Source organism: Ascaphus truei, chromosome 16 (genome assembly GCF_040206685.1).
Source record: "Ascaphus truei isolate aAscTru1 chromosome 16, aAscTru1.hap1, whole genome shotgun sequence".
Lineage (NCBI taxonomy): Eukaryota > Metazoa > Chordata > Amphibia > Anura > Ascaphidae > Ascaphus > Ascaphus truei.
In genome coordinates, this window is record NC_134498.1 from 40367823 (window position 1) to 40388299 (window position 20477).

The 20477-nt window shown below is 40.3% G+C and overlaps 1 long non-coding RNA gene across 1 annotated transcript in view; it reads right to left on the bottom strand.

Moving 5' to 3' along the window:
* Window positions 1-20477, bottom strand: part of LOC142467703 (uncharacterized) — a 50629-nt gene that overhangs the window by 23679 nt on the left and 6473 nt on the right. The gene's annotated exons all lie outside the window — the stretch shown is intronic.

Consider the following 20477-nt stretch of genomic DNA (forward strand, 5'->3'; position numbering starts at 1 on the left):
TCCATTTCTAGTCAATGCTCTCTAACTCTGTGATGCGATCAGGGGAAATGTTACTACACGCGCTTATCGATGCAGATACACATTGCTGTAACTGTGTCAAACAGATCATCTAAAATTGAAATAAGATTGCAGATAATTTAAAAACTGCATATTTTTATAAAAAAAATGTATCTGCCTGATCAGCTGGAATTGGCTACAAGAGTACATCCCCCCCGTTTCAACTTGTCATAAAGTTTAGACCATATTACCATTATTACACTGCCCTAATTCTTCCCAGAACAGGCCCAACTAAAGGACTGTGATGTAGAATAATGAGGCACTCTTGAAGAGAACAAAAACACAATTATAAGTTATTACTACCATAAACTGAAAGATCTTCCCCATACTGCGGCTAGTAGATAGAGTTACTCCTAGATAATGAGAGCTTTCTCCAAACCTCTCGTTTCCGACGTATTTTTAAGATGAAAGGTGGATGGTTAAGTTTTAGATTATTGTCTACATTTTGAAGAATTATAATCCCTATATATTCTATAAAATTATTTGCAGTTTGAAATGAATAACCATGGTCATATTTTTTTAATGAACACACAGTCCCTGCAAGCTGTGTACAGTGTGTGTGTGTGTGTGTGTGTGTGTGTGTGTGTGTGTGTGTGTGTGTGTGTGTGTGTGTGTGTGTGTGTGTGTGTGTGTGTGTGTGTGTGTGTGTGTGTGTGTCAGTCAAATGGAGTGCTACTGAGCGTGGCCAAATGTATACAACAGAAGCCAAAAATACCCAATGCTACATCCAATGTGACAAAATACATAGTTAAATACTTAAATGTTAGCATTCTCGTGAGTAAGGGTCATTTAGTTTGGCCAAAGCGTTATTAGCCTGCAGCAACAATACGGCATGGCAAGTATATTTTTTTTAGCCAGAAGATCTCAGATGTTGTCAAGTTGATCTTGTATCATGCAAAGGAAACAAGTAATATATGTGTCCCTATGTGCCCCCTCCCCCTCTTATTTTGGCTCTGGCGCCTTGGCATCATGATGGCACGTTGCCATGGCAATGTGACCGCACGACCACGTGGCATCATTTGACGCCGCATTGTCATGGTGACGCATCTCCAGAAGCCGTCTGAGCAAAGGTAAGTCCAGTTTACAGAGGCCTTTGCCGATTCACCGGCATTTAATTTAAGTGCCTTCGGGAAGCCCGCAGGGCCTCTGTAAACCCTGCGGCCCCCTCTGACAATTTGGCACCCCCAGATTGCGCACCCCGGCTATATATACTCACAAAGAGTTTTCTGTCATATGGACACTTGTTTATGGGTATAACTCATTAACCCATACTGTTATTGGAAATAAAATGAACTACAAGCAACTCATTGCTTTCAATTGTGTTTCCCATACCCCCAAAATAGAACCCCAGTTCTCCCTATCATAGGGAAACTCTCTTTTTCCTTCTATACATAGCCTTTTATATTATTGCCTCCCGACGAGCCACTAAAATGTTTCGAAAATAGCTGCAGATCATTTAGGTGTACTGAATATTCACTTATATATGAAACTTTTCTCATTCCAAAAATCTGTGAACCTTTGGTTTTGGGCTGCAAAAAATGAAGTGAATCTACCAAATGAAACTTGATCCTTTTTATCCTCTAACTGCATTTTGCATCATATTGGTGTAGATTTAAGGGGAAAAACGATCCTACACGTGGTGGCATCAGACTTTGATAGACTGGTGTAATTTTTAGCCACGGGATTTATTAACCTCAACGGATTTACTAGATCTAGTTTTTTCTTAAAGCAGCACAATCTAGTTTCCTAATATCCTTTTTCTACAGGACGTAGAGCCAAGGGGTCCCATCAAAGCTGAACCGTGCTAGTTTCAAGTCAAGGAACTCCCTGTTCTTGAGATGCACACCGGGGAAGTAAACAGTATAATTTCCTGTTTTTTTAAGGGTTTTTATTTGCATTAAATCAACCATATAGTCTTATCTACTGAGAGATAGATCCCAAAGTCTCAACTATTGACGATTCCTCTTCCCTTCTGGGGTGCATTGTGAGTCCTGTTTCCATTCTGATGTTTTTTTGCTCCATTGTATGTAGTGACCGTAAATGCATTGCGTTCCAACATCTCTGATTTTGTAGAGTGCACAATGCTGTATTTCATTGTATCATACATAGAAAGAATTCACCAGATTTCCAAAATTTGCATTTATCTCAAGTAACTGATAAACTGGAAAATCAGCAGTGGCGAGAGCCAAAGGAAATACCAAACAAGTTCTAATGACCGACACATTGCAGTCTTCCCATAATGTCAGAAATGGCATTTCATCAATTTGTATGCGGTGAGCTTTCTAAGATGTGAATGTCTAATTGTAAATTGTTTGAGAGGTTTGTAGCCCCTCCTGTTAGCTTAAGCTCACCCATCCCACCTCTATTTAATCAGCAGCTCCAAGTACACATATGTGAATGATAGACTATTGCAAGATTTCTTCCCCCGGGAGAGAAGTGGCAATAACCTTTGCTGTACAGTAGCAATAAGCTGAGAAGTTTATCTTTTGTTGTACTTTTTTTATTTTTAATATTGTGTTTGCACTATATTCACTAGGGCACTTCTGTTTTTTAACCGGTTTTAGCTGCGCTGTATCTCATATAGTGCTCCTAAATGTTATCCCCTTGGGCACCGCATACACATCACACATCCCATGATATTGGCTATATTATTGGCTTATTTTCCTCTTTTCTCTTTCCAGTGCAAGAAGTACAGAAGGCGCAGTATAAAGTAGGTAGTGTAGGACAAGCCCAAATGGGTTTAATGTGACATGGTTGCAGGCTTGAAATGTTTTGGCCAAAAGATTGGACCAAATGACCCGTACTTATAAGGAAAAAATATAGAAAGAAAACATATAGAAATGTACTAATTTGTCATGTTGGGTGTGCATTGGGGCTTATTCGTTTATTATGCTATACACAGAGCCATACATGTTCTTTCCAACAAACGTATACATGTCTATCAGTAAGGTCATTCCATATATTTTTTAATTCAGTGATAATGTGGGCGCCCACTGGCAGGGTTGGCTTAAAGCTTTGCAGGTCCCAAGGCAGCACACTGGCCTAACGGGGGGGACTTACCTAGACCAACAGCCCTCCTCCGGTAGCGTCATGGCGCCATGACATCACAGCGTCATGTGATGTCGTGCAGGAGGCGGCCCACTGCAGAGAAGGTAAGAGCAAAGACACACAAAACCGCCCATACACCTACCTCTCTGCCAGTCCGGGGCCCCACGCACTCCCTCTGCGACCTCCTCCTGTTGGCGCCGGGATCCAACTTCTGACTGAAGAGGGGAGCAGGAGGAGGGGAACCCCATGCTCCCTTCTTCAGCTCCCCCCTCTGGCCGGGTGAAAGTTGAATTATGGCACTGACAGGAGGGAGAGGAGGAAGCGCGGGGCCCCCGGAAGGAGCGGGGCCCAAGGCGGTCGCCATGCTCGCCTTAACCTAAGTCCGGCCCAGATTTAAATTATCATTATATACCATATTACTTATCTCTACACTTCCCTTTAAACAAAAGCTATAATGCTTCTCCTTTTAAACCACTTACAAAGTATACTTCCTTTGGAAGAATGATAGAGTTGAGGTATGGTGGCAGATGCCCTAAGTAAAAGTTATATAAGTACTGCTAATAATCTCATCATTTCCTCTCCTGTTGATTGAAATCCATAATGTCATTAAACATGTGTTGGTAACTTAAATCTTGAAATTACACGTACACGTCCCTGCATTCTGTGTTCTTGGCATGCAATGAAATCTAGAAATACTTCCTTCACCACATTCTACACAGTCACAACAATTAAAAAACAAAAACGTAATAATGTATGCAGTCTTTTCACAAGCACTGTATTAGAGCTACTAAGAATAACATTTAATTTATTCATCATTATGAAATAAACATATGTTTACATTTTTAGTGTCAGAATTCCCTGCTACACAATGCACACCCTTTTAGCACAGACAGGGTTAAACAGTTTCCAAATACAATGTTATTAAAAAATATATATATATATATTAACTATGAAAATTTGCACTTATCATTATAAGCACTCAAATAACAGAAGGTGCATTGCAGGGACCTCCAGCAGGGTATGGGTTAATGTTGCATCACTTGGCAAATGAAACATGGGAAAAAATGACACTTGTACACTTGAAGCAAAAGAAGTCGCTTGATTTCCAAACGATAACCAGATGGCCTTAAGAAGAAGAACAGCCAATTAGTTAACCAAGTGGAACATGTTTTGGGTTTTGAATACATTCCACAAAACATGCTGTTTCTTTATTCTTGTACATAAAGTGCAGAAAAGTAATCCCATGCACGGCTGGTGATGAAAATATAAACTTTTAAGGGATATAAAATAAATACATGTATGTTATAATAATAATAATTGCATGTTCTTGTATAGCGCTGCTAGTTTTACGTAGCGCTTTACAGAGCCATTTTGCAGGCACAGGTCCCTGCCCTGTGGTGCTTACAATCTATGTTTTTGGTGCCTGAGGCACAGGGAGATAACGTGACTTGTCCAAGGTCACAAGGAACCGACACCAGGATTTGAACCCCTGCTTCAAACTCCGTGCCAGTCAGTGTCTTTACTCACCGAGCCACTCCTTCACTCTTATATGTGGATTAAATATGTGTATATTACACAAAATGCAAAATACACAGGGGTAAAGAGCCTTTACAGTAGGCAGTCATGGTGAACGGTAGAGAAGATAAGGGATAGTCAAAATTAGATCACAAGTGATCTATATTACCAGCACAACACTACGTTAGCGCAAAAGATTATTTTATTGCATCCAAATTGCACACAGGCCCGACCTTCGTTGAAACAACAACAGCAATTTGGATGCAATAAAATAATATTTTGCCCTAATTTAGTGTTATACAGGTAATATAGATTACTTGTGATCTAATTTTGACTATATATATATATTTTTTTTTTTTAAATGTATAAACTGTCCTTCGTGTAATTATATGTATTAGGTATCTTGGCTTTGGAGTAATATGTACTGTACAGTACTTGTACTCCTGTTCCGAAACCATTACATAGCTGTTTTACTCTAATGTTAACACTTTAGCTATTTATTGGTTGATTCCATTTATGCACGGGTATATAAGGACACTATCTGTCGTCAACCGTAAGCTCCGATGAAGTTACGGCTTATGCAATCGAAACGCGTTGGGATGTAGCACACATCATCACACCACATAAGAAGCAAAAGAGTACTTGGAGGCACTCGATCATGGCACCGGGGGTATTCGCAAAATGTCTATAGGGATTCCTTGGAGTCTACCTGAACCAGCGTTCCTGGAGAGGAGATCTACCCCGCTTGTTATCCGGCTGTTGCTATGAGATTATTCTCACAAATGTGGTTTAGCACTCTGGACTTAGGTCCAGTGTGCTCCCGCAGTCACAGAAGAGCTGAGGTCCCTACCTGTTATAAGGTGCGATTTTATCACGTTTGTTTGTGAGTGTGCATTTTTAAGGTTTCTTCAACCCAGTATATGAATTAAAACCGTAATACACTATGGGGCATAAGCTTCTGTTTTATGTTTTTTAGATCCCCTTGGAAATTAGTTAATTCCCCAGTTTTGAGTCCCACTGGGAGAAAATCGCTATATAAAATTAAGTTATTATTATTTGTATATTTTTCTTTCTGTACAAAGTTTCTTGCTGCTGTTAGATGACCTGACCCCACCCTGGAAGACGTAGTATGGAAGGAACATTTTTAAAAGGGTGTGGTCCAGTGTCTTATATTTAAATGTCCTCATTTAAATATCAAGCTGTATTTAGTAAGTGGCGGTACCACCGCCCTGTAAGATGTCTTATGGAACTTCTGCTTCAACTAGCTGCATTTTCACTATATAATGAATATAAACACTGTTGTATTTAGGCCAAATATTTTATATATGAGACTGTGAAACTTTATATTTTCCTATGTGGTAATGTTTTTATCTACAAACATAAATGTAAAAAATGGTGCTTTTGTTGTATTGTTTTTTAAATGAGGCTTTATGATTTTTACTTGTGACCTAGGACAGAAAATTAATGTTACATTTTCATAACACATCTATATATATAAACTGTATACACTCTACACTGGCACAACCTACATACTGTACATTATACCATTTTCTTTTCTGCACATCTCTCAGATTCACAGTTGCCAGCTAAAATGGGAACTCAGCAAAACATACATATTGTTGATCTGAATTCGCCAGAGCTTTAGGAGTATGCAACAAGGCCAATAAATCAGTGCAGATGACACAGATTATCAGGATGCAAAAAAAGAAGTAATATATGGTTGCAGCAACCAGTTCAAAGACAGGGCATTTCTCTATGCTTTTATCGCTTCAGCTCTCATCACAGAAAAAAAAAATTAGTTCGGAGTTCCTTTTGTGTATGCAATTCCCAGTCACCTGTTTGACCTTGTACTACAATATAGAGAAGTACAGCTTATTATTTTTACATATGCTGTTAGAGATACAGTAGTAGCAGTGATACAAACAACCATAAAAGCTGATTTAATACAAACACTGCACCCAGAAAGTTGTTTTACAATACAAGATCTACAGCAAGGTTATTAGACATTGTCTCATCCACAAATATATTATTAGCGTTATTATTATTATTAATATTCAATTTTTACACATGTACAAGAAATATTTGTTGCGAAATGTTACAAGTTCTCTTGCAGTTTTGATGTTTATTGGGCATACACAAAAGGTTAAAAAACAAAATAACCAGATAGAGCGGTACCCAAATGCATATATGTATTTAATGGGAAATATATTGCTGAAAACATGGGAAAATCTACAATTTTATGTGTGCATTAATTCAACTTAATGTAGACGCAAATTAGGTCATATTACATACTGACTAAATAGTTTGACTTTCTTCAAAATATTCAATGAATGGGATACTTTTGCAGATGTGGATAGTAAAAAAACAAAACGTTTATTTCATTTTCAGCGAGTAGAGGGAATTGCAGCATTAGACTGTCCCCCGTTTTGGAAGATTCCATCCCACATGTTCAATTAGTTACTAGTGCTAGTATGTAAAGACGGAGCTCTGAATAAAGCAGGGGCGCCAAACTCCAGTCTTCAATCCCCCCCCAATAAGCCAGGTTTTCAGGATATCCTAGCTTCAGTACAGTTGGCTCAATCTGTCGCTGCTTCAGCACAGGTTGCTCAATCAGTGGATCAGTCTTCGACTATTCTCTTAGATGAACTATACTCTATATTCTTAACAACTTCAAGTAAAATAATATATATATATATATTTTTTTTAACAAGCTCTGTTTTTTCTTGTCACATATCTTGTTGTGAAATAATCCAATAGTTTTCTGTTTGGGAGAAATGACCCAAAGCAAACCTTTATCTCAAGCCAATGACAGATGCCCAACATTGATTGTGATTTTATACAACTAAAAACTGCTCATAACTCAGCCCTGATAAATTCAACCTTTTCATTTTTGCTGCTATGTTTTAGTGTTTTTAAGGTATGAGCACCTAACCAATGCTTTATAAACCAATAAACACATGTATTTATATTTTGTGATATTCTTTGAACTTTGTCTAGTTAGGCTTCTGGGCCTAAATTTGTAAAGCTAACGAACTTATGTTAAAATATAAAACAATTATTAACAATGGTAGAGAATTTATTGCAATTGTAGCATATATTTTCCAAATATGGCTAATAGCGCATTTGCCCATTTTGACTGCATAAAAAAGCACAATTAAATAAAATATACATTTCAATTCAATAAAACAAACACTTGCCATTAAATCCATTGATTGTCACAGTGGTGACCTATGCCCTCAATGGAGGCACAGATACACATTGGCAATTCATGGGCACCCTATAGTATTGACTATGTGTTTCTTACCCTTGCCAGGATGAAGGCTCATCCTCCTTATCCAACTGTTGCACCAATCAACTCTTGACCCATTAAGCAATAATTCTTACTTGACCCACGAAGCAATGATCCTCACTGAACCCAAAGCAATGATCCTCAATTGACCCAAATAAATTATCGTCAGCTTGCATTGAAATGAAGAAACCCAAACCCAGAAAATATCCTCAATGCCCGATGACAAAAAAATAATCAGGAAAAAGTAAATCCAAAAACCATGAAAAACAATCCTTGCCCTATGGCACAAAAAAAGTCACCGGTGAGTAGATCTTCTTTTCTTGTTTCTTATGGGATGTTGACATCTCCACTTCCTTTCAAATGAGACGTGACAGGTCTTATATAAGCCAGTGACCTCACATTTGACAGACAAATGGTACAGTACATCCACCAATTCAAATGGTGGATGTACCATGTGAACAGGCATCAATTTTGGCATAGAATGTCTTCTCTACCAAATTTGATGGAATCAAATGGTACATCCAGCAATCCAATTGGTAGATGTACCCTGTGATTCCTTCTCTTTTTTTGGGTGATGTGACGTCACCTTAAAGGGAGAGAAGTATTCAATCAGGTACCATATGCTAATAATAAAAACAGTGTGATCAGCTGTAAGAACTGTGCGGGGAGACAGAGAGAGACACTGCTTCTCTCTGCTCTCTATGCTCTCTCTTCCAGACTACTGACAATATGGTAGGATTAAGGCAGCGGGTGTCCCATGCAGAAGAAAGGACCCCAGCTGTATTAGTCTTTCTTGGAATCCCCCCCCCTGTACTGGGCTGTGATCGTCCTTGGCCGTAATCACCACCACACTTGGGTCGTGGTCCACCTACTCCAAGTGATGCGCCACTTATGTATGTATATCTTTATTTATATAGCCCTGTAACAGGGACTTAGCCTTGTTTAAATAAAGCAGCCTCCGAGCTCTGAGAATCCAGCAGAGAGATAGTTGATTGCAGCCACTCAATGAACTAGTCTCCACCTGGACTAATGAGACCTCTGTAAAAAGCCTCAAGTGAGACACAGGAGAGAGATTCCTTAGCTCACATTTGGGCTGACAGAATAATAATAACAATAATAGCATGTTATTGTATAGCACTGCTAGTTTTACGTAGCGCTTTACAGAGACATTTTTGCTGGCACAGGTCCCTGCCCCATGGAGCTTACAATCTATTTTTTTGGTGCCTGAGACCACAATGTGAACGAGAAGTGTGGTCCACTGTATCAAAGGCTGGAGAGTGGTTGAGTAGTATGAGAACAGTGTAATGGCTTTTGTCTTTGGCAGCGTAGAGGTTATTAGTTATTTTAGTGAGGGCTCTTTTAGTGGAGTGAGCAGTGCGAACACCAGATTGTAAAGGGTCTAGAAGAGAATAGGTGGTTAGAAAATAGAGCAAGCAAGAGAACACAAGGCATCCCAGGAGTTTAGAAGCAAATGGCAGGAGGGAGACAAGAGGCATAGTTAGAGAGAAGGGTAGAGTCAAGCTTACTGTTTTTGAGTAAAGGTATTACTGCTGCATGCTTGAAGAAGGGAAAGGTACCAGAGAAGAGGGAGGAATTTAACTTTTGTGAGAGTGTGAGGATTACAGTAGGAGCCAGAGGTTTGAGGAGATGAGCAGGAATGGGGTCAAGAGGGCAAGTGGTAGAGGGGGAAGAGGAGATCAGCAGCGACACATCCTCGGTGACAGAGGAAAAGGAGTGAGGAGGTGTGAGGTTGTGAGGAGGATACAGAGAATGGAATCCACCTTTGTCTTGAAATAGTCAGCAAAGTCCTGAGGTGAAATAGAGGAATAAAAAAAGGTAACAGATGTCTGTGAGAATTCTTCTACAGAGGATTTATCTCTTATAATAAATTAAGAAGATTTGACACCATGAAGCTATGTGCACATCTCTTTGCTGGTTTTTAGATACTCCATAATACTAGTAGATATCGTTTTTTGACATGGCCTCTGTTCTCCCCTCTTGTCCTACTTTCTTCCCCCCTTTCTTTTACCCCCTAAAAATCCTTCAACACCTGTAGGCTGCTCATCGATTTGTAAATAGAGTCGTGTAAAAAGATATTGGTGAATTGTTTGAAACGCTGATGTGAGTAAATAGAATGGATCAAAGTGGAGTATTTTGTTTGAGGTATTAACTTCTCTCTAGCAGCTTTTCTATGCTGTGATACAAGAAATGCAGTCCACATATTTTGCAAATAAAGGTACCATTTTAACACAAGTCTAACATATATGATGTCTTAATGGCATTGACACCACCTTTGATAAGACATTAAAATGTTTGTCACACTGTTACCATTAAGTGTCTACACAAAACTAGATAAGAGTTACTGTAGGTAACAAATGTTAAGTAAATACTAAAGCTCTGCTCAATTACCTTTGTTTCTCCCATGAGAACAAAATAGTCTTCATTTTGAAGAAAATAGGTTTAGCTTAAAAACTCCTGGACATTTTTGTTAGCCTTCATCAGAGTGAATATGCAAAAGTGTTACAATGACTATGTTTAATCGCAAACTAAAGCTAAGAGCAGCTTAGTGGTGCCACTGTGGTGCAGTCCTAAAATGACACCCTCATAAAAAACACGTAATAACGCAGCAATACTACCGCCCCCACACCTCCCCCTCCCCCCCACACCTCTTTTGTCCCTTATTTTTATACAGCTTGTAAATCATGTGAAAATGTATAATTCTACATTCTTACCTAAGCTGCCAATTGTTCAGTGCCCCTTTATTTATTCATAAAATGTGTTACTAGGAAGTAATACATTGAGTTACTTCTCGTTTTCAAGTATGTCCTGGGCACAGAGCTATGATGACAAATACACGGTTACAAATACATTGTTACATTAAGTGAGCAAGGTTATACATTATATACAAGACATTGCATACACAGTGAAATAGTGTATGTTATAGGCGTATGTAACAGTTACAGACCCGATTAAAATATGAGACAGCTTCAGTTTTGAAAGAACTTAGACCTGTTATAAATCTATAAAAGTCCTGATTGCGTGCCTAACATAATGGCCACCTTTTCAGTTTCAATCAATACTCTGGTCAGTGAGACTCAGCAGCTACAATGTACCCTGATATAACTAATGTAACATTGCCTATTGCTACAGTTTACAGCTCAAACTGCTGGGAACATTGGCAACAAATTATCACAAACAGGGTAGAGTTGCAAAAATCTTGCACTACTGAGAAGGTGGGCTAAAACCTGCTATGGAATTCAAAGGATACTTTAAAACTCATACAGAATGGCATTGCTTTGAATTTAAAAAAATGTAAAAGAAAGATTCACTATTATCTAATACTACAGAACTGATTTATATATATAAAGGCGCCGGTCAGTATTTGGTATTTATAAAAAAAATAGACGTTATGTATATTCAGTAGTGAATGTTTCTAGTTTTAAATTGATAGCCTGCATGTGAAATAATAATACAAAGAGCGCAATTAAAATATTTATGCTTTTAGGATATATTTACTTAAAGAAGCTAAGCTACATGACAGTTCAAAGGGCAATCTTAGCCAGCAGTTAAGAAAACACTTATACACAATTTACTAATGCAATTAGCTTCCGTGAAAAATGCAATCATCCCTAAAATTAAAACTTCGGTGAAAAGTAAATCCGTTTTTCTTTTTAACAGTAACTGTTGAGCTAATGATGGCAGTTACAATTTAGCAAATAGTAATTATATTTTTGATAACAGGCGGGGGTAATGTAATCGGAGATACAACCTTTCCTTGTGCAGGTTCTGAACATATTCTGTATACTGTACAGGAATAAAGGCCAGCAAAGTGAGAACAGACTCCGTAACCCAGAGAGTTTACAACCTCAGATAAGTTCAAAAAGGGGAACAGAGAATTGAAGGAAAAATGCTTCTGGACACATAGGGATGGTATTGGAACAGAAGTGATGATGATGATGATGATGATGATGATGATGATGATGATGATGATGATGATGATGATGATGATGATGATGATGATGATGATGAGCTGAACAGGGCACAATGCACCACCCAAATAGTTGTAACATGATGGGATTTTTTTAAATATATTTTTGAGTTCCCTGCGCTGGTTTGTAATCAACGAAGTTGTGATATCCTGAAGCAATTCAGCACATTCATGGGCATCTGTGGTAGTGTTATCACAAGGAAATGGCATGTGTTCTCTCGAGGGCAAGGCTGGGCAACTCCAGTCCTCAATGGCCACCAACAGGTCAGGTTTTCAGGATATGCCAGCTTAGCACAGGTGGCTCAATCAGTCCCTGCTTCAGCACAGGTGGCTCAATATGAGGCTCATTTGAAGACTGATTGAGCCACTTATGCTGAAGCAGGGACTGATTGAGCCACCTGTGTTGAAGCTGGGATTGTCTGAAAACCTGACCTGTTAGGGGAAGGGGGGTTGGCTTGAGGACTAGAGTATATCCCTGCCTCAGCACAGGTGGCTCAATCAGTGACTCAGTCTTTGAAGTAAGGATATCCTTAAAACCTGACCTGTTAGTGGCCCTTGAGGAATGGCTTTGCCCACCCCTGCCCTAGAACTTAAATACAAAATGGTGATTGGATACAAGTTATTTTTTAATTGGCAGCAGGTAGAAATAGATTTCCATATACCAAACATAACCATTTTCATTCCTTTTTATCATCCTCCCAATGCAGCCATTACTTAGTTCCAAGCATCCTCCTCTTTTAATGTTCTGTACTTTTTTCTTCTCTGCAGCATTATACTAAAAAGTATTAATGTAATCTATGCAGGTCACACACATTCCACGTACTGCAATTTATTTAATCTAGGGCAAATATATTAACAGCTGAGGCAGTGATATAACTGGAATGTCTATTGGGGCTGGCTGTGCTAGAATAGATCATACAATGCTTCTGAATAGAATGTACACTTCCCTTGTATGATACATTGGGACTAGTCTCCATGACATTCCAATTCTGTGAGATACTGCTCCTTTATTCGATGCAAGCAGTCATCATACCCCCACACTACTTTTCTCTTGGTCAAGGAGAGGGGGTGACAAATTGCACGGACTCTAACACACATTTCAAAGGTGTAACTGAAATAAAAGCACACTTATAATATCAATTTTATATAACACAACCCATGTGAACTGTGATTTAAGGCCCCAAAAGACACACATTTTAAAATACAAAAGGTATGATTATACAACACAGAAATTAAACCGTCATGTATAAAGGTACACGTAGAGAAACGGAAATCCCTGCTCCTAAATTGTATGCGTAATCTATACATTGAGAGACTTAAAGACAGGAGGAGTAAATGTAATTTATTTATTTATTTATTTATAAAATGTTTTACCAGGAAGTAATACATTGAGAGTTACCTCTCGTTTTCAAGTATGTCCTGGGCATAGTTAATATGACAAATAATACATGGTTACAAATGCAGCTACATAAATGAACAGGGTATGCATTATATACAAGACATTGCATGCACAGTTAGTAATTGTGTTGGGAAGATAACAAGTGCTCCTGGGTGAAAAAGTAGTTTAAAGTATTAGCCAATAATAATGCTTCCTCAAAAAAAGATTGAGGTTTTGTTGTACTGAGATTACGGGGAGAGAAAATGATTACCCGGAATCAGGGGAAGAGAGCGCAAATTGTAGGGATTAGTAAATCGATAAGAAGTTATCAGGCATGATAGAGACATACATGGTAAAACCAAGAGCACAGAATAGAGACAGGCACTTTTTTGGGGGGGGGCGGATTTGGATCCACAGCGCATCAGCCGGTTCCTTTGGTCCGCGGATTTCCGCGGCTCAATCTCAAAAAGGGCAATTCGCGGTTTGGTGTAATTTTTAAATTATTATTACCAATACACTCCATGGATTCCGCAGCCCGTGGATAGATTTGATGTACAAATTCCGTCAATGGGTTGTACCCAATGGCGAATTTTGATGAATCCGCGCAGTTTAAAACAGAACAAATCTATCTGCAGATTTTACACCGCAAAACAAATTTTTTGGGGAAAATGGAGGGAATCCGGGAAATGGTTTAGGGTTTATTCGCCCATCACTAGCACAGAACACATAGGCTGAGATCCACAGAAGGTGCTAAGTTTTAGCATGCCTCAGCTCTCGTTCATATGCATGGTACAGTAGCAAAGATGTGCTAAAACTTTGCACCCTTTTGTGAATCTGGCCCAATAGGAAGTCATTCTACACAGTACAAAGCGGCTGATCGTGGAAAAACTCCATTGATAGGCACTTAATATACAGACTGAGCTCTGATACTGTTATAAAAGCTACAAGTACCCCAAAAAGGTCAACCAATGGCAGTATAACTTTTATAAGCTTTTTTAAGTGTTTTTCAAAGCTAACTTATGAATGTGTCAAAATGAAGCAATTCATTATCAACAAGTTAACAATTGATACAAAAGTAAAGTGTTTCCCGTTATGGATGACTGCAGAAAGCTTACTACATTGGAATGTATTCTTTACAAAATGATTTTGTGAGCAAAGTAGAACGTCATCTTTAAAAAATTGTATGTACAGTAATGCGTCATTTATTGTTAAGCTGAATGCTCAAAGGGCAGGCAGAGTATGACCTACAAGATAGTGAAATGTTCTAGCGAACTATTTCTGGGGGGGAAAAGCATACACAAAGATGTAAGGTACAACGTCCCGCCAAATGTAATAATGTAACCAGGGGTGGAAAAAATGTCACTAACTTAGGCGCCGGCTACATATTTTTAAGAGTCAAACCGTTGTTCTGCCCACTCCCTCTCAGCAGTTCTGTATGTCAGTGTCTGTGTCAGTGTGTATCTGTGACACACGCTAACTCACACACAGCACACAGGCACAGCTCATTGAAACTCACACACAACACACTGCCACTCCCACACAGCACACTGACACACACAGCCATGGGGGCAAGAAGTATGGGTGCGTGGGGTTCAGCAGCTCCCCCCCCCCCCCACCCCTGTGTTTATTCAATTTTACATTATGGTAATGCATGTACGTTAGTAATTTTGTATGTACTGCACCCCCACCCAAAAAATAGTTCATATGTTCCTGCACACAGCACACTGACACGCACACAGCACACTGACCCGCACACAGCACACTGACACCCCTTCCCCTGACATCATTGAGAGCAGGGGCAAGCAAGCTCTGCACCTCGCTCCCTCTGCCCTCGTATACCTCTGCCCCCTGATCTCAGATTCCCCCCCACCCTCGCACTCCACACCAAGAGGCGTGGCGGTGACTGACCTGTAAGTCACTGCGGCAGCCGGTCACAGCGCATACCGATCCTGCTTTCATCTTGCACTAGTAAAGCAGGGAAACCAGGGAAGAAGGGGGAGCAGGGGTCAGCATTAAAACTTCATAAGGCTGCGTCCATAGAAGGACAAGCAGCGCTGAGGCATGCGGACGCTCCGCGCTGAGCCCCTGCATCCTCAATGAGGATGCCTTGAGAGGGGGCTCACGCGAGCGTCCGTAGGCGTGCTCAGGCTTTGGAGTTTTCAGCCAAGCGCCAAGCTGTTTTTCAGCGCGCTGTCGGCTGAAAACATCCAATCAGCCTTAAGCAGCGTCAATGTCACAGCGCCGTGACGTCGGCACCGTGACATTGACGTCAGTGCGTCGCTGGCGATTGGCCCAGCGACATCACTGCCCCGCCTCCAACCACCTCCCCCCGGCTCCCTTCGCGCACGCTGGCTCGCCTGCAAGTCCATGCAATCGCGCTGACTGAAGCAGGCGAGCCTCAGCGTTAGCGCGCATCCGCTCTCCCCACCCCTCTATGGCCGGGCCTAAGGCTCCTAATGGGAACCTACAAATGCTCACACCCTCAATGTCATAAATGAGGGTGAAGCTTCAAAACCAGCAGTAGGGGGGTTAAGAATGAATAATAATATAATACTTACACGGCCATGTGTAAGTACAGGCTCATAAAGGGTTCTTGTCTTTCAAACCAGCAGTGGGGGGGTGACAAATAGATAACAATAGTATAATACTTACAAGGCCATGTGTAAGTACAGGCTCATAAAGGGTTCTTTGTCAGATGTAGCCTCTTAATAGAGTCCTCTATTCATCCATATCTTTCTGATAAGGTGTCTTCAGATAGCTGGATGACGTCACTGCCATGGGTCTCCACCAGACCCAGGCAAGAAATGGGAGCGAGTGTTCAGAATTAAAAATGACAATTTATTAGACTGACATCAAATGTCCACTCACATGTGGGGAAAGTCAGTGTCAGCAACACAAGGGATCCAGCTCGACTCTTGCAAGCTCTAGTGGTTCCATTGCTTTATTGCATTTGTATGCGCTACCTGCTTTCCCTTCCAGAAGATATGATGCCCCTTTTGCAAAATCATCTCGTTAATGCTAGAGTAATATTCTTCATTTAATTACCCACCGAAAAGGGCACGCTATTGAATGTTCAAAAACACTTACACCGTGAGCAGGGAAAATAATCATGGTATAAAACATTCAGGCGTTTTAGAAGATGCCAACTTATTTTCTATTCTGGGAAACTATTAACTGAATATTGGGCAGAAAATAGGCATGTTTCCGTCCCATTGTTCAGAAACTAAGATTAAGTTGTCTGCTAATAAATCTCCTATTCCGAATGAATAATATTTGGAGCTAGGCTGTGGAATCCTGACATTAATTAAGTAACCAGAGAGATTCTTAGCAAGGCTAAATATATACTGTAGCATTTAGCAAGAATGATGTTGCTTGTTGCAACTGGTTGTTATCGGGCTACAAATGACACACTGTAAATGATGAGGATAACCTGGTGGGGCCTGTTATCATTCATGTCAGAATGATCTCTCAGCATATATCGCTAGGAGTATAATTGAATTAAAGTGCATGAAGAAGACCCATTTGTCTTTAACTGGTTTCCAGGAGCTGCTAATTATGAGTCACTAACCCATTGCCATATTGCTCACTTTGTGACCGACATACTTCTCTCTCTGTTTAAAACGCTACCGTTGTGATGAAGAAAGCAGGGAGGAGTTTTGAACTATAACTAAGGTTATAATGTTAAAAGGTGACATTAATATTTTCTTCTCCCATCAAACCTGTTGATTTTTCCTCCGTACCATTGCAAAGATTCGCTCTTTCCTATGTCGCTCTACCTCTAAAATTCTAATGCTGATTCTCTCCCGTCCTGATTATTGTAACCTTCTACTGTCCAGCCGTCCTGCCTCCCTACAATCTATCCTAAATGTTACTGCTAGAATCACGATACTCTCTCCTAAGCCTGTCTCTCCTTCTACTACTGCTGAAATCCATATCATGGCTTCCTTTTTGTATCAAATCCCTTATTACTTACTAAATTCCCCTTCTCTCTTCTAAAGCTATACACTCTTCTGCCCCTCCTTACATAACAGCCCTAATATCTCGCTACTTAACTGCCAGACTCTTGTGCTGCTCAAGGATGTCTACTGTCTACCCCTTATGTATCTAAAGCCCTCTCCACCTAAAGCCTTTCTCACTCACTGCCCCACACCCCTGGAACGCCCTCCCCTAGAAATCCGGCTGGCACCTCTCTCTCCATCTTTAAAGGTCCATCTTAAAACACACAATGAATGTTAATGAAACATGTGGGTAGTTCCTGTGGCTGATACTATACATCTGGTATGCATTTACCATGACCCCTTGCAGACACACTTACAAGAATATCCTCCTACGGTCTCTGTATGTTCTCCCCATTTACCACTTTGATTATTAGCTCTTCGGGCAGGGACTCCTTTTTTTAAAGTCTACATGTATGTATGAAGTGAGTATTCCTATTATATCATGTGTGTTACTGTTGTAAAGCGCTATGTACTGAACCTGGATTGTGCTTTATACATACATACATACATCCGTAATATATATATATATATATATATATATATTTTTTTTTTTTTTTTTTTTTTTAATCGCCGTGTGAATATTATTATTAAGTGTCTTCAAACACAAGAGATGGGCAAAATTTTGGGGACGGATTTTAATCCGTAGCGGATCGGACAGTTCCTTTGGTCCGTGAATTTCCCCGGATCAACCTCAAAAAGGGCGATTCGCGGTTTGCTGATTTTTTATTATTATTACCAAAACACCTTGTGGATTCCACAAACCCGTGGATGGATTGGATTGTACAAATCCATCAACAGATTGTATCCAATGGCGGATTTTGAGAAATACGCGCGAATTAAAACCAACCAAATCCGTTTTTGGATTTTACACCACAGAATGGATTTTGGGAGGAAAATGCAAGAAAATCTGGGAAATTAATTTGGGGGATTTGACCATCTCTACACAGCACCCGGTTTATAGTTTATATGAAGCATATTTATTATTACAAAGCAAACAACACTAGTAATATTTCACATGCAGCAACAGTACAGGAAACAACAAATAGAGTATCTCTGAATTTATAGTGTAAATCCCTAAATAAAGTATAGAATAATTTTTAAAGTGTATGAGATATTGTACCTTTAAAATGAATTATTTCTTACACTAAATCATATTCTGTAATTTCACCTTCAATGTTATAACAACTCATCAGTGTTTTTCATTATACATTTTATTTAATGTTTGGTTATTCCCACTATCAGCTTCACATTGCATAGCTGGTAACCAACCTTGCACTAATAAGACCGAAATGGTTGAAATAACTGTATGTGAGTAGGTTTACTGGCTGTGCACTTGGTTAATACGACCGGGGTTGCCGGGAGGGGGGGAAGAGCTGGGATAGTGTCCCAAGCACCGTGGCTGTGGGGAGCCCGGCTGGCTGCCGCTGGAAGTTAGGCCCGGCTGTTTGTCGGCCCCAACTTCTGCGTCCCCCTCCTGGGCCTGTGGTTGCTGTCGCTGGGCTCTGGCTCTCGGCTCTCCTCAGCTTCTGCCTCTTCCCAAGCCGGGCCTGTCTCTCCCGTGGTGCACTCCAGAAGCTGAGTCTGACTTCCAGGTACACCCAGCTTCCAGCATGCACCGACAGGAGAGAGAGAAGACGTGGGAACAGGCAGCAGCTGGGGGAGAGCCGGGGCTTGTGGCAGCAAGCAGAGGTGAGTGGTGGGCAATTGTATTTGTGTGTGTGGAAGGGCAATTGTATTTGTGGAGGCAATTGTATTTGTGTGTGGAGGGGGTAATTGTATGAGTAGGGGGGGGGGGGTTAAATGTATTTGTGTGAGGGGGGTAATTGTATTTGGAGGGGATCTAACAAAGAGAGTGCAAAGCACTAATGCTTATTGTGAAGGTGCATGTACATACAACTGTGGAAAATATTAACGGATCCACATGCTGTGGGCAGCTGAACTAAAGGCTATATTCTAAATGAGAGGTTTATAAATAAATATAGAGACGGTGTGAGGCTGCCTCGGGTGGTCCTCTGATTGATCAAAATCAGATACACATACAATGAGAAACAAGTAATTATCCGGCACCTCCAGAGATAGGTGAAGTCCAAACAGTAAAAAAATCCAGCACATAAAGAAATCAAACCATATGGTGTTGCCCTGATAGGAACAGCCAATGTTATACAGTAGGACTCTCCAAATAGCAATCAGATGGACGTCAGGACATAGAAAAGGAAAATAACAGAAAAAACATAGCGTGATACTCTATAACAGGGGTCTCCAAACTATGGCCCGGGGGCCACATCAGGCCCCCCACAAGATTTTATCTGGCCCGCAGCAACTTGAAATACAGTATATACATTTTTGCTCATTATATATAATTTCCCAGGGTAAGCACGGCATCCTTTCTTTGTTATTATCCCATTTCTCTTTTGTTCTGAATCATATCATGTCGATTACCCCCAAAAGATCCAAAAAGAAGTTATTCATTCGTTTATAAAATATATAAATATATAAAAATAACAAAAATGTTTTTTTTTCCCTTGGCCCGCGAAAATGTGTAGAATATACGATGTGTCCCTGGTGCTGAAAAGTTTGGAGACCACTGCTCTATGACACAGGCGTATGTGAAAAGACGAATAACTGGGAGTATGGGATGTGATTGGGTATAGACACACACGAGGAAATTAGGACTAACAAACTAGCAATACACAGCACAAACTGACAAAGAGACACTACAAGACAGATGAACAAACAAGTGCATATAATATGGAAATCTAAAAATACAATAAAAATGTATTCTATTAAAAATTACAGTACATGAAAAAAATGAGGGATTCAAATGATTAGGTGACGTTGCACAGGTCACCTTCACGCAGAAAAATTGAAATGCTACTTTCAAGAAGTAGGACAAATACAAGTGCTGCGTACGGTCATATACTGGTAGTGCTTGATATGGACAGGAAGACCACCGCTGTAAAACTGCATCCCTAGGACAAGATAGAAGGCTGCAGTGAATTATAGGTGTATTTGGGGGGAATTGTGTGTGTGCCGGGGGAGGAAGGGGGAAGGAGTGTGAGGAAAGGGGGGATTGAGTGAGAGGAGGTAATTGGGCGATAGTGGGGGAGAGAGAAGAGAGAGGGGGGGTAAGAGAGGGAAGGGGAGAGTGAGTGAGGAAGAAAGGGGGGAAAGAGCGAGGAACAGAGGGGGTGAGAAATACAGGTT